At 38.5% G+C, this 23,368-nt stretch overlaps 1 protein-coding gene across 2 annotated transcripts in view; it reads left to right on the top strand.

Moving 5' to 3' along the window:
• Positions 1-23,368, top strand: part of SLC39A10 (solute carrier family 39 member 10) — a 112,573-nt gene that overhangs the window by 47,415 nt on the left and 41,790 nt on the right. Inside the window, exon 2 of one of the 2 annotated variants that reach the window (XM_080799841.1) lies at positions 14,228-14,367. The exons of the other annotated variant lie outside the window; for it this stretch is intronic. The gene's annotated coding sequence lies outside the window, so the exon portion shown is untranslated. The remainder of the gene's footprint in view (positions 1-14,227; positions 14,368-23,368) is intronic. 2 annotated transcript variants of the gene reach the window in all.

The following is a 23,368-nucleotide window of genomic DNA, read 5'->3' as shown; positions in this document are numbered from 1 at the left end:
ATGCTTTAGTAGAGCATTAAATATCAAGCGTAGTTTCAGGTCCAATGCCTGATTTCAAACTGAGGACCGAATGATCTTCAAAGGATGTAATTTGTATGATTTCTTCTGATGAAAGTATCTGGTACTACATATTCCTGTGGTTTTGTCTACATTCATAACTGAAAAAACAGTTCTCAGAGATTAAGATGAGAAAGTATTTTTTTTTAATCTAAATTCACAAGCCTGAATTTTATACACAGACTTCCTGGTTAAGAATCCCTGTGTAAGAATGACTAATGATGCTGCTTAAAAATAAGTGGTCAGGGAAGACCCTCCTTATGAGTTGATACCACTAATACGTTGTGCGATAAGCTGTATTCTTCTCATGACCAGTTTATATTCTGCAACTTAAAGGCCAACAGATACTCCCTTTTTTGAGCCGCGATTTTTTAAGTACTTTTAGGAGGCCTCGAGTATGGTATGCAAGTACTACTGTAGGGGTGGGTTTTCGTTTTGGTTTTTCACTACTTTGTGGAGAATGTAGGATACAGTGTTATAGCAAGGGAAATTATATTTACTTTATAATTAAAGAGAATTTACCTTGTTACTCAGTTCTCTCCAACCTCTCTATCCTCAAGTTATTGCCCAGTACTGGAAAGAATTTAGGGCTTTCGAGTGAGACTTAGCACCCCGTTTAAAACTACAACCCATTGTTAACTAGTTTGGTAAGCAAGCTTATCTTAATCTTTTATCTATGAACTTGTGCTAAAAAACCTATGCCAAGGGTTTACTGTGATGTTTATAAATGACATAATGAAACAAAGGGCTGCAGAAAAACTTAGTTCGTTTTACGTTTTCAACATACAAATGTTTCAGTTTTTCTTCAATGGTTGGAGGACAACCTTCTTTAACTCTGGTAACTTGATTGAGGTTAAATGGTTTCTACTGGGCCTTTGCCAGAGATAGTTATCCTGTTGTTATTGTTCTGTTACTTAAATATAATTATAGAATTCTCTTCTGCTTCTCATATTTTCTAACTTAAAATTCCTTATGTACATCAGATTTTCACTGTCCTACTAAACCCTTGAGGCACGGCATACTCTACAACTTCTGGTCACACAGTGCTCATGATACTCAATGAACGGACAAAGCTTGCTTGTGAACCTTTTAGATCAAGTTTAAAATGTTAATAGACTGTAACAGAACTTAAATTTAGCATTAACCCAAGGGAATACTTTGGATAAAAATACAGTCCTTGGGGTGCCTGGGTGGCTCGGTGGGTTAAGCCTCTGCCTTTCAGCTCAGGTCCTGATCCCAGGGTCCTGGGATTGAGCCCCGCATGGGGCTTCCTGTTCAGCGGGGAGACTGCTTCTCCCCCTCTCCCACTCCCCCTGCTTGTGCTCCCTCTCTCGCTGTCTTTCTCTGTCAAATAAATAAATAAATCTTAAAAAAAAAAAAATCAGTCCTTGTCTCTAAAGTGCTTACCTCAATGGAAATGTCATGGGTTTTGCTTTTATCAAAAGGACATTATTAGGGTGCCTGGGTGGCTCGTTTGTTGTGTCTGACTCTGGTATTGTCTCAGATCTTGGGTGATGAGATAGAGCCCCACATAGGGCCCTAAGCTTAACACAGATTCTGCTTGACATTCTCTCCCTCTCCGTTTACCCTCCCCTCGTTCCCTCTAAATCAATCTTAAACATTACTAATGCATTTTAAACTGATACTCAAGATGCAAGAAAAATTACATAGTAGAAAAGAGAAGTGTAGCCAATCAAAACAGAAAGCTATCCTTTTTCCTTTACAACATTTTATAACCCTATAAAGTTGTCTTTCATTATAATGCAATTTTCATTAAAAATATACTCACCTTGATTTAAAGTTTACGTGTTAGAATGCCCCGGCTGTCCCAACAGCTCAATGCTGCCCCCTAGTGATAGCTTCTCCTTCACCTTCCTCTTTTCCTAAAACAAGATCTATTTAAATTAGAATTTGATTCCTTAGTGCTAGATGATAATCTAGACTACTTTGGGGTTAGTGTCACTAGTAAGATGGACGTAGTCATTTTGAATTGGTTGATATTGGTTGCTTTTAGCCCCTAGTTTTTCAAGTATGGAGTGAGTTTTGGGTGGAGGTAGGACAGTAAAATGCCAGGTTTCCCTGCAAGAGTGTGTGTGGGATTTTCCAAAATAGGAGGAAAGGTTTATGTTAAAGGTGTGTTTTTGAGTTTAACTTTGTATATGAATAACAGCAATTTTAGTCACTTAATCTAGGCATATGGTATTATAGCGATTTGTTTTCTGTCTTAATTTAGTTGCATGTAGCTTTGTATTGCCTCAACTATACTGAAAATAAAATTTGAGAATGTTAAAATTACATGATTTTTTAAAATTAAAATTTATTTCGATCTGTGACTTAGAATGATTTCTGAAGAATAAAGAGTCTCAAGGACTGTAATAACCACAAGATTTCCTGTAGTCATATAAATAAGGTTTCAAATTAGACCAGTTACCAATATGCTGAGCTACTTTTTTCTTTTTTGTTAATTTCTGTTTCCAATTCTGTGAGTTGGTCATACAATGACTGTTAAGTTTTTTCCAAAATAAGCAAGTGTATTTTCAATAAAATAAAATAAGCTACTATCAGAATATTCAAAAATGTTTCTAGTAGGTATGAAGGTGATTTTACTACTGAAATTGTGAAGTTTAAATAACAGTAGCATTATTGAAGTTACTTCCAACTGTTTAAGAGACCAATGTTCAGACATGTTAAAACAACACAGTAATTGATCTATGACATGACACATAATAGTGTCAAATTTAATTTTCTGTTATCAGAAGATAAGGTTTTTTGATTGCTAGATATAGGGATTGGATATTTAATAGATTTTTAATACTTGATTTTCATATTAAAAGATGTTATAAGAATGGGGCAGTGGTTGGTGGCATTGGTTACAGATTGAAAGCATAAGGATAAAATCTAAAATCTTTTTCAAGTAGTATTTAAATTGTTTTAAGTAAGAGTTAGTGGTAGATGATTTTATAATTACCTAATTTTGTAATTATATTTTGTAATTACTCATTATATTGTAGATACTTTACTGCTGAAATTGAGGGAGACGTGAGGTAACATTTGCTCTTGAAGTAACATTTCTAACAGCCATGTTTACACTTAATAATATGTACCTTACTTTTGGGGACCATCCATCCCATTCAGAAAAGAAGTTTTTGGGGATTAGAAAAGTGAATCAGAATGTTGTAGGAAGTATCTTTCTCCTACTAATATAGTAAGATTGTGTCATAGGGCCAGAAATAAGAATTACTATGAATTTAAGTATGAAAGTTATTTTTAATCCTGTAATGATAATCTCGAGACTTGTCAGTCATTGATCACTTCAGTTTTTAGACTTATTTTCATTCATGTGGAAATTAGGAAATCTAAATGGTCTTCAGTTGTAGTAACAAAATTACTAAGGTATGCATCCCACTGTTCTGTTATTTTAATGCCTTAAAAAAAAGAAACCATTTCCATGCCCTCATACCCGTAAGCTTTTTTCTGAACTCACTTTATGTATTTTGTGAGTTTTGAGTTTTAAAATAGTGGTTTCCCTTAAAGTTGTCTGCTGAATTTGTAATTAAAAAAAAAAAAGTATAAATTTCAAAGGGTCTGCAAGCTATGGCCCATCCACCAAATCAGCCTGCTTTTGTAAATTAAATATTGGAAAACAGCTTCCTCATCCACTTAACGGATCATATATGACTGCTTTTGTGCCGTGATGGCAGAACTGTATAGTTGACTTAGAGTCTGCACTGCCCGCAAAACCTAAAATAATAACTGGCTTTTTAAGTCTGCCAATCCCTGGATCCAGTTCTTAATGTTTTATAGTTACTTCACATGTTGGCTGTTATTTAAAATAGTTAAAATTTCCTAGAATCTATAGGAGTTAAAAACCAGTAGAAAAACACTCAAATAGAAATTTGTGGGTAATAGTATGAGTTCTCAGGGTTTTGTTTTGTTTTGTTTGGTTTTGTTTTTTACCTTAATAGTATAGATGCGGGGCGCCTGGGTGGCTCAGTGGGTTAGGCCTCTGCCTTCGGCTCAGGTCATGATCTCAGGGTCCTGGGATCGAGCCCTGCATCGGGCTCCTTGCTCAGTGGGGAGCCTGCTTCTCTCTCTGCCTCTGCCTGCCTCTCTGCCTACTTGTCATCTCTGTCTCTCTCTCTCTGTCAAATAAATGAATAAAATCTTTAAAATATATATATATATTATAGATGCTTCTTGTTTCTACCCCTTCCCTTTTTCCTTGCATACAAGGGATGGTGTCTTTATTATGCTTGGAGTGGGAATATGAAGCCCTTGGCCTTTGACCTTCAGTTTCCACCTAATTCTGTCAATTGTTCTACTTATGTCGCATCTCTCACAGTTAATTGAAAAGGCGATAGTGTCTTCCTTGTACCCCCTTCAGAGCAGAAGACGCTCCGCACTGATTTTTATGCCTTCTCCCTCTTCCTGTTCCCTTTCCTTTTTCTTCTCTCCTCACACCTCTCCTAAAGTGACGTAAGATGACGCGTTTACAGGCCCCTGAACAAGTGTTTTGGTGCAGTACTTCTCAGTACTCTGCTGAGGATGAATTACTACTCTATTTCGATTATATGAGAAGAAATAGACTTTGTGTTTTGTTATAGGGGAACATAACCTCTAGATGAAGGAGGCTGTGGAATTGATTTTTATATGCCTTATTAAGATACAAAGAATAATATGATTAGTTATTACATAAGAAAACAGATCAGTAAAACAACATATTAGAAAAACATAACTGTGATGTTTGTTACAATTATAAATTATACAAGTTTATATATTTGTACAGTATATAATTATATACTTTATATACAATTATGTATAATTTATAAATTATATGATGTATAATTGTATAAATTTATACAGTTATAAAATTGCATTCTATAATGAAATATAGAAAAGTTAGGTATTATATATATTCTGTATAATATATATTATAAAGCAGTGAGATCATGCTTTCCATTCCAGTGGAACTTTTTTAGTGTAGAACTTAACTGACTTCATAATTTGTTAATGTTTGGAACACATTAAAAACAAAACTTTTTAAGGGTTTGTTTTAAATTGGAATACTCTAGTTTTTTTCAAATAGAGTGAATAAATTTGATGTACTTAGCCAGTGTAAATAGTTTATTTTCAAGAAAATAATTATACTGATTAAAAAAGTAAGGAAAGTACATATATTAAAATAAAATCACTGAAAGAGATTTTAGGAAAAAAGTGCTCTTTAAATTCACTGTAAATATTATGTTATATATAATTTAATTTACAATTTACAGCTTTTCCTATGAAGATTTTTGCCTAAATTACAAGTACCTAAAAATTTATTGAAGATAAATATAAACTTTTTTAGTTTAACGGATAAGGATGTAGTATTTGTTAGTTAAATGGTTGTTTTTCTTTTCCCTAAAAAATAAGTGAATTTAGGGGTCATGTTAATTTTAATTAGGTTTTTTGTTATTTTAACCCACTGAGCCACCCAGGTGCCCCTGTTCTTTGTTATTTTTAGAAGAAAATGTCAGGAGGAAAAAAACTTCTTAAATTTAGAAACCTTAGAAGAAATTGCAAAAGGAGAACCTGGGTGGCTCAGCCGTGAAGCATCTGTCTTTGGCTCAGGTCTTGATCCCAGAGTCCTGGGGATTGAGCCCCGCATAGCATCAGGCTCCGTGCTCCGCAGGAAGCCTGCTTCCTCCTCTCACACTCCCCTTGCTTGTGTTCTCTCTCTCACTGTGTCTCCCTCTGTCAAATAAATAAATAATATCTTTAAAAAAATTATTTAAAAAATTGTAAAAAAAAAATTTCATAGGTTTCATTGCATGTGTATGAAAACCTCTACTACATACATGAGAGGGAAAATACTGCTGTAATCAAAATAAAAAGAAAGCACAGAACTGAAGATGTTTTCTGCAGAAAATATGACCAAGTCATGTTATGCAAAAGCTCATGTATGTTAGTAAGAGTATTGAGACACCAGGAATAATGATGAAGTAAAGATAGGGCAGAAGCTTCTACTTCAAAATTAATAGTACCAAGTACTAAAGAGAATGCTATGATCATGCTGCTGGTGGCAGTATAACCAAGCTTAATTTCCCTAGAAACCAATTTGGAAGTATGTAACAAGACCTGAAAAGTGCTAACGTGTTTTGTAGTCTTTCCCTGCATCTTGAAATTTTCCAAGCAAGTAACCAAAAATAATAGCACAAATTGAAATTAAAGTGATTGCATATTGTGATTAAAACTCTACTAATGCTTGTGAAAATCTTGAAACTGTAAGTAATTCATTTTCTTTCACATGTGACAGTGTGATTTTGTTTATCAAAAGCTTAAGATTTATAATCACTGGCACTTATTTTTGTTTTTGTTTTTTTTTTCTTTTTTCTTTTTCCCTACTGAGTAATTGCAGCATGGTTTGTTTAAGCCTATTTTTAGTTTTTGGTTTTTTTCCCCTCATTGTTGTACATGAAAATAAATAGTTCTGTGAAGTTTTTAGGGAAAAGGAAAAAAAAAATCAGTCCTTGCGGTCTTCTTTCATGTTCTTCTGCCTAGAGAGACCGGGAACTCCTTTTGTTTCATTGGTCGATTATTCCGTTATTCACTGCCGTGTCTCCAGTGTGTTCATTAGTGCTTGTTGATTTTCAGTTTAAGTCATTATCTGTTCAATGAAAGATGAAGATTTACGACTCCTCTTCTTTCGGTACCTTCTCCCATGATCTGTACCCCCGCTTTTTTCAGTACAATTATCCTGTAATTTTGGTTTAGGACAGTAGTGTTATATTTTTATGACTATAAATGTTATATAGCTATTATAATAAACTTATTTTTTCTTTCCTGTAGAACTTAGTTTTTTCTGGCATTAATACTTAATTTCTTTTCCATGTGCTTATCACGGAATCTGTCTCACCTCTGTATCTGAAGGTAGGTCTGTAAGAAAGGGAATGTGCCCTAAGAAGACTATGTTTACAGAAGAATTCATAGTTTTCTTACATGTTGGACGTTGTTAAAATTGATAATAAAGATGATTGATAATTGCTAATGAAATTGTTGTTTGCTACTAAAAATTAAGTGGCTTCGACTTAGGAATTAGATTTTTGTAAGATTTTGTTAAATGACAGGAGCTGAATCTTCACTTTGTTCAACAACTAAGAATACCTGGGTGGCTTAAAATAACTACAGGGACACTTAAAATGAATCACACAGAAAGCTTCCATGGTGAAGAGGATATAGCTTGTGTTGTCACCATCATCAAAAAATATTATAAATGCTATAAAATTGTTCAAAAATGTTTCATAAAGATTGCCCTGGACATTCTGTGATTTTTTTTTCCCCCTGTACTCATGGAAAGGATCATTTTAACTGGCAGCACTTACGAAAGACAAGCTGGTGCAAAATCAGGGACGTGTAACAGTGACACAAAGGGAAAAGCCAAGATGAATGGACTGACGAAAATTTGAGAGTGGCAGTAACTATTCTTAGAATAAAGGCAACTGCCCGTAGCGATGAGTCAATTAGGCATGTGTGCCTAAGTCAGGTCCTAAAGTTAACACTGTGAAGTCCTCTTTGCATGTTACATAGGTTTGTAAGCCTTCGGAGTGAAAGAGGTTGAAGTCTAGGGTAACCTAAAATTGTAAACATTTTAGTAGTTTCAAAAGGCTATCTCAGTATTTTGTGATAGATAAAAGCCATTACATTACTAATGACAGATCAGATGTTCTTTGTATTCATAAGGAACAGAACAGACACAGGAATACCATAGGGGTTTTCAGCGGTATGATTCCAGGCTCCCTGTAACGAGAACTTGAAGAGCAGACTTGAGATCGTTGTTTCGACACACAGGGAGAAAAATGTAGGTTTGTACATGAAAGTTTAGCATACGGTAAAGATGGGTTTGATGTGTTGATACTTGATTTGGTTCATTGCATCGAGGCTCAGATGTTCTTATTCTCTCTTGTTAAAGTCAGTGAAACGGGGGCTCCCCTGGGTTACATACACCCAAGTTCCCTTACAGTGCGCATCCACCTCTTTATATGGATGAATCTCAGTGGAAATACTAAGAGACTATTTGAATGGCGGTGGTTTCTTGGGAAGAGCTACACTGGCATTCCAGACTGAAACTACAGCATGAGTAGATGAGGTCTCTGGTCAAGTGGGAGAATGAAAAAGCAGAACTTGAAGCTGTACGAGGATGTAGCTAGCTGTTCCTGCTGAGAACTCATTACTAAAAATAATTTTATGCCTTGAAAAGTTTTGTAATATCCGTGAAACTGCTATGTTGTGATGATTCTTTCCTATCTCTCAAATACTGGTGCACTGGGTGTTTTGTAATCTAGAATTGGCCTTGGACGCACTAATGCTAAATGAGCTCTCGAATCTTCTCGATAGCACTTTTTCGAAGGAATTAAAACAAAGCCCCCTCCCCCCCCACCGCCCCCTAGATAGATAGACTTTTTGGAAGTTAAGTGAAAGATACTTAGTGCCACATTTAATACCTTAGGGTAATATACTTGTTTTACATAACAGCTTTATATACAGTAGTTCTGTTGATGGATGGATGAATGCAAGTGCTCTTCCCCCTGTTTTGCGGATTGGAAACCATGACAGTGCTGGGATGAATTAGAGACCAAGGTTTCTGATCCTTGGTTCTTCAGTGTGTACAAAGTGCTATATTCAGCATATATGTCAGAAATGAGATTTAAAATAGATCCTGGTTATATTACCATTAATAACTTGCACTCAGATAGCATTTAGCATTGTAAGTTAAATAGAAAAAATGTTTAAAGCTTTTACCACTTTAAAGAAAATACTTGTTATTTTACTTGGTTGTCTTAATTTACTGTGAAATAGAACAGGTATTAATATTCCCACTTTACAAGTGGTAATAAGACCTCAAGAGGTTAAGTGGTTTGCCCAGCGACTCCTAGCGAGTGAGTGGCAGAGCCAGATCTCTGAGGTCTTTGACTTCTAGAGTGGTGTTTCTTCAGTGTGCGAACAGTCTCATGTTGTGTGTACTGCTTGCTTTGAATAACAGAGGGAAACCAAATTGGTATCTGGCTACCAATATGGGTGTAAAGATTAATGAAGTCATTTAGTGGTATAAATGTCAGTGATTCAGGATGTATATAAAACTAATTTCTACTGTTATTTAAAGAAGTCCTTTTAAAAAATGAAATCCTTTATGAAGTTGGGATACTGTGTACATTTATTAAATGGATTTTTCACACAAAGTTTATTTAAAGTATGATATATCTATATAATCCAGGTTGACTGTTTCTGTATTTTTTTCTTTTGATTTTGCTGTCATTCAGTGACCTTCAAAATACCAATCCTGGAGCATTGAAATGCTGAGTTTTAAAACCTTGCTAAGCAATTTATAGCATTTTTTCCTATGATTATTTGTGTGTGTGTGTGTATGTATATGTATGAGAGAGTGAACTGAGATATAAACTTCCTTTTAAAAAACACCCTCTTGGGGCGTCTGGGTAGTTCAGTCTGTTAAGTGGCTGCCTTCAGCTCAAGTCACGCTGGGATTGAGCCCGGTGTGGGGTTCCTTGCCTAGCAGGGAGCCTGCTTCTCTCTCTGCCTGTCGTTCCCCCTGCTTGTGTGCGCGTGCACGCGCGCTCGCTATCTGTCTAATTAATTAATTTTTAAAAATATTCTCTTGAGTAAAAGTATTTTTTTTAAATCATATGTTAAATAGATTATACACAGAATATATACTACAGGCCTTTCCAGTAATAGCAACCTATTGTTGGAAATAGAATTATTTTAGTGTCTATTTGTTATTATTTTATGTCAAGCAATCATTTTGTTAACTGATCTATTGCTAATCTTACTGACTTTTAAATATTAACTGTAAGTAATCGGAGACAGTATGTTTTCCTTTTAAAAATTTTGGTAGTATACTTTAGATGACTCACATTAGTAATTATCTCACAGTGTTATGGTTTTATCATATATAAATATGCTGGTGTCATAGAGAGAGTCCTAGATATTCAAGTTAGAGGTTTGCCACACACTTGAAATACCACATTAATCATATCATATACATCCTCTGGGTCTTAGATTTCTGTTTATGGGAGTATTTAGTATACTTAAATATCTTTTTATCTTAAGCCTTCTGTTACTCTATTATGTCTATATGAAATGAAGATAATTATCTTCTTTAAACAAAATACAGAAAAATTTGTATTAGCAATTACTGTATATTTCAGTTTGTTCTTGATACAGGTGTCTTAACTTTATTTAAAAATTCAAAAATTGTAATTTCACACTTTATGCAGAAAAAATTACCATAGAAAGCCTATAATTAAAGATGTTTATAAGCCTTTTAAAAGAACTTGGTATGGAGATTATCAACCCTAATTGCTTCTATTTGTAATAGAAATGTACACAGATATGTTTAATCATACAGTTTGTTAAGCAAGATCCTTTGATTACCAATAATACCTTTTTTCTTTCTGGTTAAGAAGTGGATTTTCTATTACAGTATTTTTAAGTGCATATGAAAACTAGTGAAATTAGGTCTGTAGTTATATGAGTATCAGTGTCTCGGTTTTGAAAATGGACTGTATTATATAAGCTGTTATTGGGAGAATTGGGCGAAGAGTGTATAGAAACTGAACTGTATTTACAACTTGTACTTTAAATTATTTTTTCACATTTTAAAAATTTTTATTTTTTACAGAGAGAGTGTGTGTGTGAATGGCAGTGAGGTGTGGGGAAGGGCAGGGGGAGAGGAGAGAGAGAATCCCAAACAGGCTCTACACTTAAGAGCTGAGCCTGCCTTGGGGCTCGATCTCATGACACGGAGATTGTGACTTGAGCTAAAACCAAGAGTTGGATACCCAACTGATTGAGCCACCCAGGTGCCCATATCTTAAGTTATTTAAAACAAAAAGTTAAAAAATAAGTTTGTTTTTGGAGATGGGCAAATACAGGTTTGTTAATAGAAGCTACGTATTGCTGATTTTACTAATTGAAAGCTGAAAAAAATATATATATAATGAAAGTTGAAAAAAATATATATATACACATATATTTTGTAAGATTTTACTTTTTCAGTAATACCTGCACCCAGCATGGGGCTTGAACTCAAAACCCCGAAATCAAAAGTTGCATGCTCCACCAACTGAGCAAGCCGGACACCCCTGAAATATATATTTTTTAAAAATTTATTTGACACAGGGAGCGCATAAACAGGGGGAGCGGCAGGTGGAGGGAGAAGCAGGCTCTCTGCTGAGCAAGGAGACGGATGCAGGACTTGATCCCAGGACCCTGGACTCACGACGGCTGCCTTCGGCAGCCGTCTAACTGACTGAGCCACCAAGCTGTCCCTGAAATACATATTTTTTAAAGAATTAAAAATTATTTTGGTGACACTTGTGTGGCTCAGTCCATAAACGGTCTGACTCTTGAATCCAGGTGAGATGATCTCAGGGTCATGTGACCCGCATTTGTCTCCGAGCTCAGCGTGGAGGCTTCTTGAGAGTCTCTCTTTTCTCCCTCTGCCTCTCCCCTTGCTCATGCCCTCTAAGTCAATCAATCAATCAGTCAATAAATAAAATCCTTGAAAAAAATTGTTTTGTCTGAAATAAAACACACCTCCAGGAAAGTACCCAAATGTTAAGTATAAAGCTTGACAGATTTTCATGATGTGAACATACCCATGTAACAGCACCCAAGAAATAACACACTGACAGCTGCCCAGAGTTCCCCTGCTTCCTCCCCACCACTTCCCGTAGCAATTTATAACCACTGTCCTCACTAAATATTTAGTTCTTTCTTTTTTTCTTTTTTAAAGATTTTACTTACTTATTTGACAAGAGAGAGAGACAGCAAGAGAGGGAAACAAGCAGGGGAGTGTGAGAGGGAGAAGCAGGCTTCCTGCAGAACAGGGAGCCCGATGCGAGACTTGATCCGGGGACCCTGGGATCATGACCTAAGCCAAAGGCAGTGGCTAAACCAGCTGAGCCACCCAGGCGCCCCATCTGGGATTGTTTTTCAGAGAGAAATAAACTGGATTGTTTCTTAAGCCGCTGTCCTTTTGGGAGAGGTTCGTTGCAGTAGCTGCTTAGTCTGCGCTGACGAATGCATACTTCATCCAAGTGAGTCGAAAGCAAGCATTTGTACAGCAGTTCTGAACTGAAATGCAAAATTATGAATGATTTACTGAGAAAAAAATTTGACTCAGGTTTAAATTTACACCTATGATGTCACTCATGTATTTGCATTCCTGTGATACTCTCTTGAATGTAAATAAGTAGAGAAATCAAGATATTTAGAATCCTTGTAATAAGCAAATTGAGTACTGTACATTTAAAACAGGACACATGACAATTTAAGTCTCATACAGACCACCCACAGTTTCTGTGTTTCATGTGAAAATGGTAACCCAAAGGGTAATGAGACCAGCAAGCACAGCTCCAGACCTTGTTTTTGTTTGCTGGCCTTTAGATATCCCTGACTGTCCTCCTCCTCGGAGGAGGAGGCAGATTTGAGGCTCACTCTCTCTGCATCTCCCCTCCTGTTTGCCTCTCAAATAAACTCTCTTCTTGCTGAACGGTCGATGTCTCAGTGACGGGGTTTGCTGTGTGTCAGGCTTTACAAACTTGGGCTCAGTTACAAATTCGGTGACCGACCAGGAGCTCCTTGCCGGTGGCTTGCTGACCCCCAGTCAGTCATGGGAGTCTGGTGCTGCCTGGGATCTCTGTCCTAGGGACTCTGTCCCTGGAGCCCCAGCTCGACAGGGTACCATGAACTTTTGGTGCTTAACTCTTGTGGCGAGGAAACCATTTTTGGTTCGGACGACTGTCTCTTGGGAAGTGTTTTATGTGCCATGCCCAGCCTTTGGCCTGTTTCTTCCTTTCCCTTGGTCTGGCTTCTCAGATTTCTTTCTCCCATTGGATTACCTCCATGTAGGGGTTATTGTTCTCTTAGCCTTCTTCTCTGAAGGAAAGGCTGGTTAGAAGCCATTTGGTTCAGTTGGTGAAGATGACTTTCAGGGGAGGAACCAGTGCTCACAGAGGTACCATGGACCTCATTGGGTTGGTTTGTTGCTGCAGCTTTTGGTATCTTTGGACAAAACTGGCCATGTTCTAACTGGAAAATGACAAGATGATTCCCACATGCAGGCCTTTGGGCTGTATTTTCCAAAATTGGGCAACATTTAGTTACGAATCCATGAAAAGGAAAAAAAAAAATCACCTCTTTTTGTAACGCTGTTTGGCTACAATATTTATTAGACTTCAGAGAAAAATGATAAACAGGTCCATAAATTATAATACCGTCTTCCAATTAGATTTGTTCTTTTTTAATTATTATTTTTTAAAGTAATCTCTACACCTTAATGGAGATCAAATTCACAACCCTGAGGTGAAGAGTAGCGTGTCCTCCCAACCGAGCCAGCCAGGCACCCCTAGGTTTGTTTTATAAAAGGGAGATACTGGGCCTTTCGTGAGGATTTTGTTTGTATCTTATTTGTGTATTTGTGTGTCCATGTATGTTGTAAATGTGAGATATTTTCTATCCCTCCAGATGGTATTGCTAAAATTAATTTTTTTTCTTAAATTAATTTGTAAAAGAACTCTAGTTAGTTGGTTCTTAGGCAAACACTTATAAGAATTGGATTTTCTGAAATCCAAAAATAGGAACTAACCCAGGTGTTCTTCAGGTCCATGTGATCTGGGAAAATATTCAATACTAAAGATCATTTGAGGTTGTTGGTTTAATTAAAATAGGCATATTTTTAGAGTTGTCAGCATTAGATGTAGAACTTCTTGTTCTGCCTGTGTTTACCAGAAGTGAGGTAGGCTCATGTTATTTTTGTTGCAAAATTTGTCAGAAAGGGGGAAAAAAATAAAGCCTTAGAAAGAATTCTAATAAATAAGACTAGTGGAGACAATTCTGTATGCAGGGAAAATGAGACTCGTTATTTAAAAAGGAAAATTCTGGGAGAATATCTGAATGTAAAAAGGAAAGTTGTAGAAGGTTTATGAGAAGGGAATCTTTGGAAAGGAATTTTATGCACAGTTGGGATTAAGATTGTGGAGATTAGTCTGTAAAAAAAGTTCGCTGGGGAGTAGTCAGCACCCGGAGAAGAGAAGGGAGTGCGGAGAGCCAGATGAGACATCAGCAGAAGCCTCGGCTGATACCTAACTTTCCAAAGTTGGATTGCCCTTAGAACCATCCTGAGCTGTGGCAAAAGGACTGCACTTTTATACCCTCATTGAACAGTCAGTGGATGTGACCACCTGGGAAGAGAGCACACTTTTGGCGAGGCCGCTGTCTTCAGTCCGCGCAATCCCCACGAGCCTCTGAGAGGTGAGAACTGTTGGGCGGCATTCCCTGCAGTCGAGAGCTTTCCTTCCTGCGGGAGGCTCTGGTGGGGACATCACCGTATCCACAACAAGAACTCCCAGTCTGTGCAGTGCCTTGGTGTCCTTGTCTTACTAGGTTTAGATATATATGTACACACACACACACACACACACACACACACACACTTACTAAGTATATATGGGAGGTGATAGGAAAGAGGAGGGACTGCAATTTTTTTTTTAATTAGAAAACATTTTTAAAAAATATATTTTGAAATGAATGAGTTTTATCAAAAGTACCCCAGTATAAGATTGGAATTTGGGGGGCTTCTGGGTGGCTTAGTCAGTTAAGCATCTGCCTTGTGCTCACTCTCTGTCAAATAAATAAAATCTTTAAAAAAAATTGGAATTTGGTTCTTCTCTTTGTAAAAATAAGTTTCTTAGATTATTTGTCTAAATTTTAAAACCAAAGGTTTTTGTCTTTGGTCTGCCTAGAAAAAACCCTTTGCATTTGCCTTTAGAATCTCTTATTGCCACCTTGGCTAAATCATTAAATGCTGAGTTTTGTAACGATGTGTAATGCTGTTTAAGCATGTTCTTTAAAACCTTCTGATACTTCTGACAGACTTCCCAAATTCAACTTCTAAGTGAAGTCTTTTTGACTAATGAGGCTAATTTGATAGATCGAATTACAAGGGGAGCATTGTCAAATAAGTGATAATAAAGCTTCTTAGGTAATATTGTATAGGTGAATGCAATTGCTTTTCCAGAAATTATATAAAATTCCTAAGGTTTTACCAAATCCTCATATGATGTTATCACTTAATAATTCTAAGTATTGAAGTGTGTGTCACAGAATTTCCTTGTCAGTTGCATTGTAATGACAAATACCTGATACCTTTAGATCATAAAACTAAACCAAGAATTTTCAGCACTGGGGCACCTGGGTGGCTCAGTGGTTAAGCGTCTGTCTTTGGCTCAGGTCATGATCCCGGGGTCCTTGGATCGAGCCTTGCATCTGGCTCTCCGCTCAGCGGGAAGCCTGCTTTTCTCTCTCCCACTACCACTGCTTGTGTTCCCTTCTCTGCCTATCTGTCTGTCTGTCTCTCTCTCTCTCTCTCTGTCAGATAAATAAATAAGAATCTCTCTCTTTTTTTTAAAGGGATTTCCAGAACTAATGGGAAAACTGCACTATTTTTGGTGGAATGAGAGTGATTTTAGAAATTATGTTTCAGTAGTACACATTGTACTACTGGTACACATTGGTGGATGTTAGATTCCAGTTCTGGTGAACTGTCTTTTTTTTTTTTTTTTAAGACTTTTGTTTATTCGGGGGGCGGTGCGTGAGCAGGGGCCGGGGCAGAGGGAGAGGGAGAAGCAGACTCCCCACTGAGGAGGGATCCTGATACTGAGGCTCAATCCCAGGACCCTGAGATCATGACCTGAGCTGAAGGCAGATGCTTAATGGACTGAGCCACACAGGCGCCCCTGATGTACTTCCTTAAGAATTAGTTGTTTTCCTGTAAAACTGGTCTGTATCCTGAATTCTTCTGTTTTTCTCAAATATCTGGCCAAGGCTCTCCAAACTAAGGTTTCTGATTTTCTCCTTTTCTCTTGACTTGGAATCATTGAGAATTTAAACTTGCTTTTTTCCCTGAAGCTCTGCAAAGTGGAGCTAGATACCTTGAGATAAACTTCGGAGAAAATTGCCGCAATGGCCCGTGTTTAGATAGTCTTCATGCCTGTTGCGGTATGGGTCACTCAGAGATCACCAGAGATGCACAGATAATTGAACAAGTTTGCTCCAGCTGTTGTCATTTGCTGGATCTGCCAGTGGAAAATCCAGACCTTGTGATCCTCACAGAAGCAGTTTGACGGGTCAAGGATGAAGAGGAGTGCTGGCTGCAGGGGTGACCCATCAGTTATTACTCATTGCCAAGATGATCAGAAATCAGATTGCTTGATTGCCCAAGGGAACAGGTGGGCGTGTCAGGCTGCCAAGTTGGCAGCTCATACAAAGACTTCAAAACCCTCTGTAATGGCTTTAGTACCAGATGTAGATTTATACCAACCGCAGTATTCCACTGAAAACCAAAGAGCTAAAGAATGAGGTTTTGGATTCATTGTTGGCACTAGGTAGAGCTAGCTGGACATACAACGACCAAGGATAATTCTTATCCCAGAACATCTTGTGGAAAAAACAATTAGTTGTATTTACCAAAGCACCCCAGATGGGTGAGATGTTACTCTCCAGCTGATCCAGAAGTATATTGTGGGTCCCAATCGTCAAAGAACCATCAAAAAGAGAGTTAAAAGATGTGTCATTTGTGCTAAAAGCAATCAGACCAGGCTCCCACCAGTTCTAGAAGGTAGAATACTTAGAGGCACCAAACCTGGAGAAGACGAGCTGGTTGACACCACAAACAACAGGTAATTTTAGCATTTTCTGATATTTATAAACACCTTGTACAAGTTGAGTTGAAGCTTTTCCATGCCATTCAGAGAACGCATCAGAAGTTGTCAGAACACTTCTAAACAAAATCAGGTCTGGATTGCTGCTAACAATTCAGAGTGACAGTGGAACAGTATTTATGGTGAAGGTCACATAAGCCAGTGTCCAGTGTGTTGGTAACTCAGTGAAAATTGTGTGCTTCGTGCGGCCCCCAATCAGCTGGGAAAATGGACAAAAATGAATCATATGCTTAGAAAAACGTCAGCAAAAGTTTGTAAAGAAGCCAATTTTAACTTGGGGGAAAAGCCTTGCTGGTTACCCTGCTTTGGGTAAATGGCCCCTAGCAATAAGCCTGGTTTCAGCCCTGGGGAAGTGCTCTGGAAAGCCCTTTCTACACGCTTTTCATGACTTAGGAGTTCCTGACAGGGCCTGCGTTAGGGAACTGGATCCTATCAGGGATGTCCAGTCTTTGGGAGATACTTAGCTGCTCTACCTGAGTTTGCTTCCAGCGGGTTGACGTGTGCCCCACCAATGTGCCCTTACCCTGCCCGAGTCCTGAAGACCCGGGGTCACGAAAGACGTGAAAGGACAAGCGCCTGGAGGACCGAGTCCAGCCTTGTTGGACGGGACCTTCTGTGGTGCTGGTGAGCACGCGTCCTCCAGTGACGCTAAAGGGAGTTAGAGCCGCTGCACTCAGATGAAGCTGGTTCTGCAGGAATCCGTAGGTCTCCCGTACGCTGTCAGCAAGGAGAACATCAAAAAGACTCCTGCTTGGACCAGTGGCCCTCTGATGGACCTAAAACTACTCAGGCGCGCTGGTCCAAAGAAATCAGTCAGTACTAGAGTTTTTCTGTTGTCGGCAACCTCTCAAGCTTGAAAAGCTAATCCACCATTAGGATTTTGGCAGTGTTGGCCAAGCTGGCAGTCGTTCTCACTGTCAAGTATGTCATTCTGACTCCGTGCGGAGTAGGACCACAGCAGCCCGGCAGGAACGCCTGTAACCTGGTGCACCCCGTCAGTTTAGAGTCCGGTTGATCCAGTCCGTCCAGTTAACCTGCTTCTTGGTTTCAAATGATATTTTCAGGGATTCTGCAGAATGAAAGTAGTGACCCTCCTGAATGAACAGGAGTGCTGTTAGCATCACCAGGTTACACTTTGTTTGTAGATAGGAATACTTTGCTAGGGAATGAGAGTGCAGACCTCTTGGTAATGGAGAATGTTGTGTTTCAGTTGGTGTGTTGGAACTAAAGAGTATTTCTAAATGAATGCAGAAAGGTCCACTGCGCTCACTCCTGTCTCCTCCCCGTTTCAGCCAGGACTAGAGTGGTCATGGTCCCATTTGCCTCAAGAATGAGGAATGACCAGAAGACAGTGGCAGTTGAAAGAGATGACCAAAGATTAAGAGGACTAAAAAATGCAGCAGCAGCTTTTTACCCAGGCCTTTTTTGTTTTGCCTTGAAATGGGTCTGTCTCCTCCTCCGGGCAGGCAGATTTCAGGCCTGCTCTCCCATCGCCTCGTCTGCCTGCCTCTCCGATAAACCCTTTCCTTGATGCATATTTAGAGTCTCGGTGATTGGCTTTGCTGCACTTCGGGCATTGAACTTGTTTGGCTACACATGGGGTCAATTATTTGTTGCCTGATCAAAACAGATGTATGTTTTATTTCCACCACGGGTACCTATTCATGTGACAGTCCGATAATGTGCACGGATTAAACCGCAAGACATTTACATATCAAGTGAATGGAGAGACAGGCACTGAAATACTCTTGCACTAGCCTCTTCTACAAGGTGAACTGCAGGGAGTGTAACTGTCCTCTTTCCGCTTAGTAGTGATCGCCACAATTACCCATGCTCTTTCGTCTTCATTAGTGTACAAGTAAAATTAGTGTATTTTAAATGGTAACTTTATCCACGAGGCTGTATAAGAAACTGAAATGTTCGGATTTAAAAACCAAAACTTCAAACTTAATGTAGCTTTGGAATTAGAAAACGTTATCGACTAATTGGTTTAAAAAAAAAATTTTTTTTTGTAAGATATTATTTATTTATTTGCTTGAGAGAGAATGAGAGAAGGCGCATGAAAGGGGGAAGGTCAGAGGGAGAAGCAGACTCCCTGCTGAGCCGGGAGCCTGATGCGGGCTCGATCCCAGGAACTTGGGATCCTGACCTGATCCCAGGAACTTGGGATCCTGACCTGAGCCGAAGACAGAGGCTTCACCCACTGAGCCACCCAGGCACTCTGGTTTTTCAAAATTCTTAAGCCACATCTTTCACAAAATAATTCTGCCTAATTTATTTGGGGAATCCTAACATTCAGTTGACTAAAGTGTCATTTTAAATAAATGGGAGTGTTTGATTTATTTGTATTGATTGTAGTTCTCAGACATTGGCTGTCTGACTCAGAGACTCGATAAAACACTGCCAGGCTCTGCTGCCAGAGTTACTGAGTTACTAGGTCTGGGTGGGCTGCAAGGATTTATATTTCTAACAGGTTCCAAGGGGACTGATGCTGCTGCTGCTGCCCCTACAGCCGTGCTCTGATGAATCACGGACAGAGGTTATGTGATATCTCCTCAAAATTAAAGAAGAGCACTTGGAAGAACCTAACCGGAATTCCAGTATGCTCCTCTAACAAATACTGTTTCGTCGCAGTACCTCAGAACCCCCTCTTTTTAGGAAATAAAACACTGCAGATGCAGCTACGTGTGTCTGCCATCCTCTGCCATCTGACTCTCCTCTTCCTGAAAAGTAACCATTCCAGAATGTAACCGTCCCCACATTACGTTCTTGCTGCCTGTCTGTATATATGTCCCCAAAGTAAAATGTTTTGCATATTCTTAATGGTGTTTAAATGATAGGACGTGGGTCTTTTTTGTGCTTTTTAAATTGTTTCTTAGCTCTGTGCATGTTATATATTCTCTCAATGTTGCATAGTTATAACTGTAGTGTAATTTTTGATTACATAAATATACCACATTTATTTTATCCATTCTTCCATTGATGGGCATGTAGGTTTGTGACGGGCACTAATTATTACATAATTGATTGTCATTCCTTGGAAATAAGGGATTTTACCTCGCTGCTTCCTTTCCTCATTTGTCCTTGCTGTTAAGCCCCACGTGTTCTTTGAGTACTTCCTCTCTCGTATGGAGGAGAGATCGCTTCCTTCCATTCCCAGGAGAATGAATATCTTTGTCTAAGCCAGTCACAAAATTTCTTCCTTTACCAGTGATGGGTTTTGGCATGAGTATGTAGTACAGTTCTGCTCTTAATATATGTAAAGAGAAATCTGGGAGAGACTTTAGGGAAAGACTCTTCTCCCTGGGTAAAAAGAGGCATGAAGAGGGGCGCCTGGGGGGCTCGGTTAAGCGTCTGCCTTTTGCTCGGGTCATGATCCCAGGGTCCTGGGATTGAGCCCCATATCAGGCTCCCTGCTCAGTGGGGAGTCTGCATCTCCCTCTCCTCCCTCTGGCCCTCCCCCCCGTGCCTCTCTCTCTTCTTTCTTTCTCGCTCACTCTCAAATAAATAATAGTTATTATTATTACTATTTTTATTTTTATTAAAGAGGAATGAAGATAAGTTCTCCAGCTTTGGATTTAGTTGTGTAGCGATGGAATGGTTGTAGCAACAACAGATCCTCTCGAGGGGACAAATCTAGGGGCTTGGGTTTTTGATCATGTTGTTATCCTGGAACCATCCATTTCTTCCAACTTTTTTTTTTATGTGAAATATTCTTCTAGTGTCTTGTTATTTACAGTCAAAGTATCCTGTTACAAGATAGTTAACATTTAAGAAAAAAACAAAAAACAGTACTGCAATAAAGATTCTTGCCTTTGTCTCCTGTGTCTGAGGGCAAAAGTTTCTCTATTGATAGAAGTGGAAATTTAGGGCTATAGAGTATGTTCACCCTTAGTAGATGTCAAATTGCTTCCCAAAATGATTGTACCTGTAGTACACACTCCCATCAGCGGTGTATAGTAGTTTCTACTTCTCTACATTAGATCTTTGCTTAACCCATTTGCCAGATATTTTCGTCTGTTAATGTCTTGGTGCATTATCTGTGTTAGTAATTATGTTATTTTTTCAACAAGCTGTCCTCTTTTTTCCCCCCTAAGATTGATTTGTTATTTTAGAGAGGGAGAGCCCTCGAGCAGTGGGAGGGGCAAAGGGAGAGAGAGAAGCAGACTCCCCACTGGGAGTGGAGCACAATCTCAAAACCCTGAGCCATACAGGAGTTGGGTGCCCACTGACCGAGCCACCCAAGGGCCCCTGTCCTCTTTAGATCATCTGTGTAGCTATCTGTGCAGTATTGGAGTTTCTTCCGTATCGATTAAGTATGTTTTATATGTTCTGGGTACTGGTCTTTAATATGCATTGTTTACATATGCTCATTGCAAAGATTTCTGGTTTGTGGCTTGCCATATGCTTTGTCTGTGGTGGTCTTTACTGTAGAGTAATACTTAAAGAATTTAATATGATCAAAGTTTTCTTTTAAGGTTTGTGGCGTCTGTGTCTTACCTGAAAAATCTTTCCCTAAAGTCTTAACGTTCTCCTGAGTTTTCTTCTAAAACTTGTAAAGAATTTTACTCTTCACGTTTAGTCTTTCGGAGGTGACTTTTGTGTACGGCGGGAGGAAGAGCTGCTGCTTCACAGTCAGTATCACTGATTTTCTTTCTGAAATCTCTCCTGTTCTCTTGCGCATTTTGTCTGTTCCTGTGGCCGGGTCGGTGTTATCTTAGCGAGTGTAACTTTATAAATAAGAAAGTCTTTGTGACCCTGCTAAGCTTTCAGATTGTTTTGTTGTCTTTGGGCTTTTGCTCTTCATAAGAATTTTTGGATCAGCTTTTGCAATCTTACCAAAAACAGCTAGCTACTAGGATTTTAATTGACACTGAATTAAATTTGTACATTTGGGAAGACTTTATGAACCTTCTGTCTCCCCCACGTAGGTGGTATCTCTCTAGTTTTTGTCATCGATCTTTACTGTCCTTCAGTAATCTTACACATTTCTTTTTCTAATGGTCTTCTGTTTATTTCTAGAAGTCTTATAATTTTTAATTACATTTTCTAACTGGTTTTCAGTGAAGAAAATTTTACATTATTTTGTTATTTTTATATTCAAGATTTTATTTATTGATTTGACAGAGAGAGAGAGCAAGAGAGGGAACATAAGCAGGGGGAGTGGGAGAGGGAGAAGCAGGCTTCTGCAGAGCAGGGAGCCCGATATGGGGCTCGATCCCAGGACCCTGAGATCATGACCTGAGTCGAAGGCAGATGCTTAACGACTGAGCCACCCAGGCGCCCCCCAAATTTTATTTCTAACCTTTGGTGGCTCATTCGGTTCAGCATCCTGGGATCAAGTCAGTCTGGCTACCTGCTCAGCGGGGCGTCTGCTTCTTCCTCTCCCTCTGCCCCTTCCCCCTGCGTGTGCTTGTGCTCTCTCTCATGCACATGCTCTCTTTTTCTCAAATAAGTTTTTAAGGAAATTAAAAAATAGCTTTTTCATTGAAATACAGTATGTGTATAGAAAATACACAGTAAAACACAATGAATTATCACAAAGTAGGCATATTTCTATAACTGTTACTCAGAAAAAGAGAATGTTACTTCACTTTCCAATTGCAATTATTACCCTCTACCTTCCTTTCAAAAAGTCATCATTGGGGTGCCTGGCTGGCTTAGTTGAAAGAGCATGTGACTCTTGATCTTGGGGTTGGGAGTTCAAGCCCCATGTCGGGTATAGAGCTTACTTAAAAATAAAATCTTTTTTAAAAAAGTCATTGTTATTTTGGTTTAGTTTTACCCATTTTTAACTTTACATAAATACATATGGCTTATTATATGCTTTGTGTCTGGTGTGCACTTTAGTGTTTGCCATCTTTTGCACAGTCTGTGAGATTTATTTGTGTTGATGTGTGAAGCCATAGTTTCGTTTTCATTCCTGTGTTGTATTCCAGTACAAGATTACTCTATTTGTCCATTTTTTCTGTCTTAAGCTGTGATGAATGCTGATTCTGCTAATTTTCATGTTCTTGTCTGTTGGTGTCAGTCTGCATGCATTTCTGTGGAACATATACCCATGATTAGAATTGCTTTGTGAGTGGAGATGCTTATGTTCAACTTCTGGAAGATCCTGTCAAACATTTTTCCAAAAGAGACCAATGTATGGTCATTCCCACCAGTAGTGCATTCAAATTTGAGTTAACTCCATATTCTTAACCTACATCTTTTGTATTTTGTTCATTCTGGTGGGTATATAGTAGTACCTGTGATTTTAATGTATATTTCTCTGATAACTATTGAAGTTGAGACTCTTCATATGTTTAGTAATTTGGCTGTTCTCTTACAAAGTGCCTGGTCAGACTTCTGCCCATTTCTCCATTGAATTGTCTCATAATTTTCATTTTCCCTTTTAGAAATTCCTTATACATTTTTGACTGGTAATGTGGTAATCTTTTCTCAGTCTGTGGCTTGCTGGTTTTTTTTTTTAAGATTTTATTTTTAAGTAATCTCTGCATCCAACATGGGGCTTGAACCTACAACCCCAGTAT

The sequence above is a fragment of the Martes martes genome (genome assembly GCF_963455335.1).
Source record: "Martes martes genome assembly, chromosome: 3".
NCBI classification, from domain to species: domain Eukaryota; kingdom Metazoa; phylum Chordata; class Mammalia; order Carnivora; family Mustelidae; genus Martes; species Martes martes.
The sequence above is the reverse complement of the archived record's forward strand: the minus strand, read 5'-3'. Positions and strand labels throughout refer to the sequence as shown.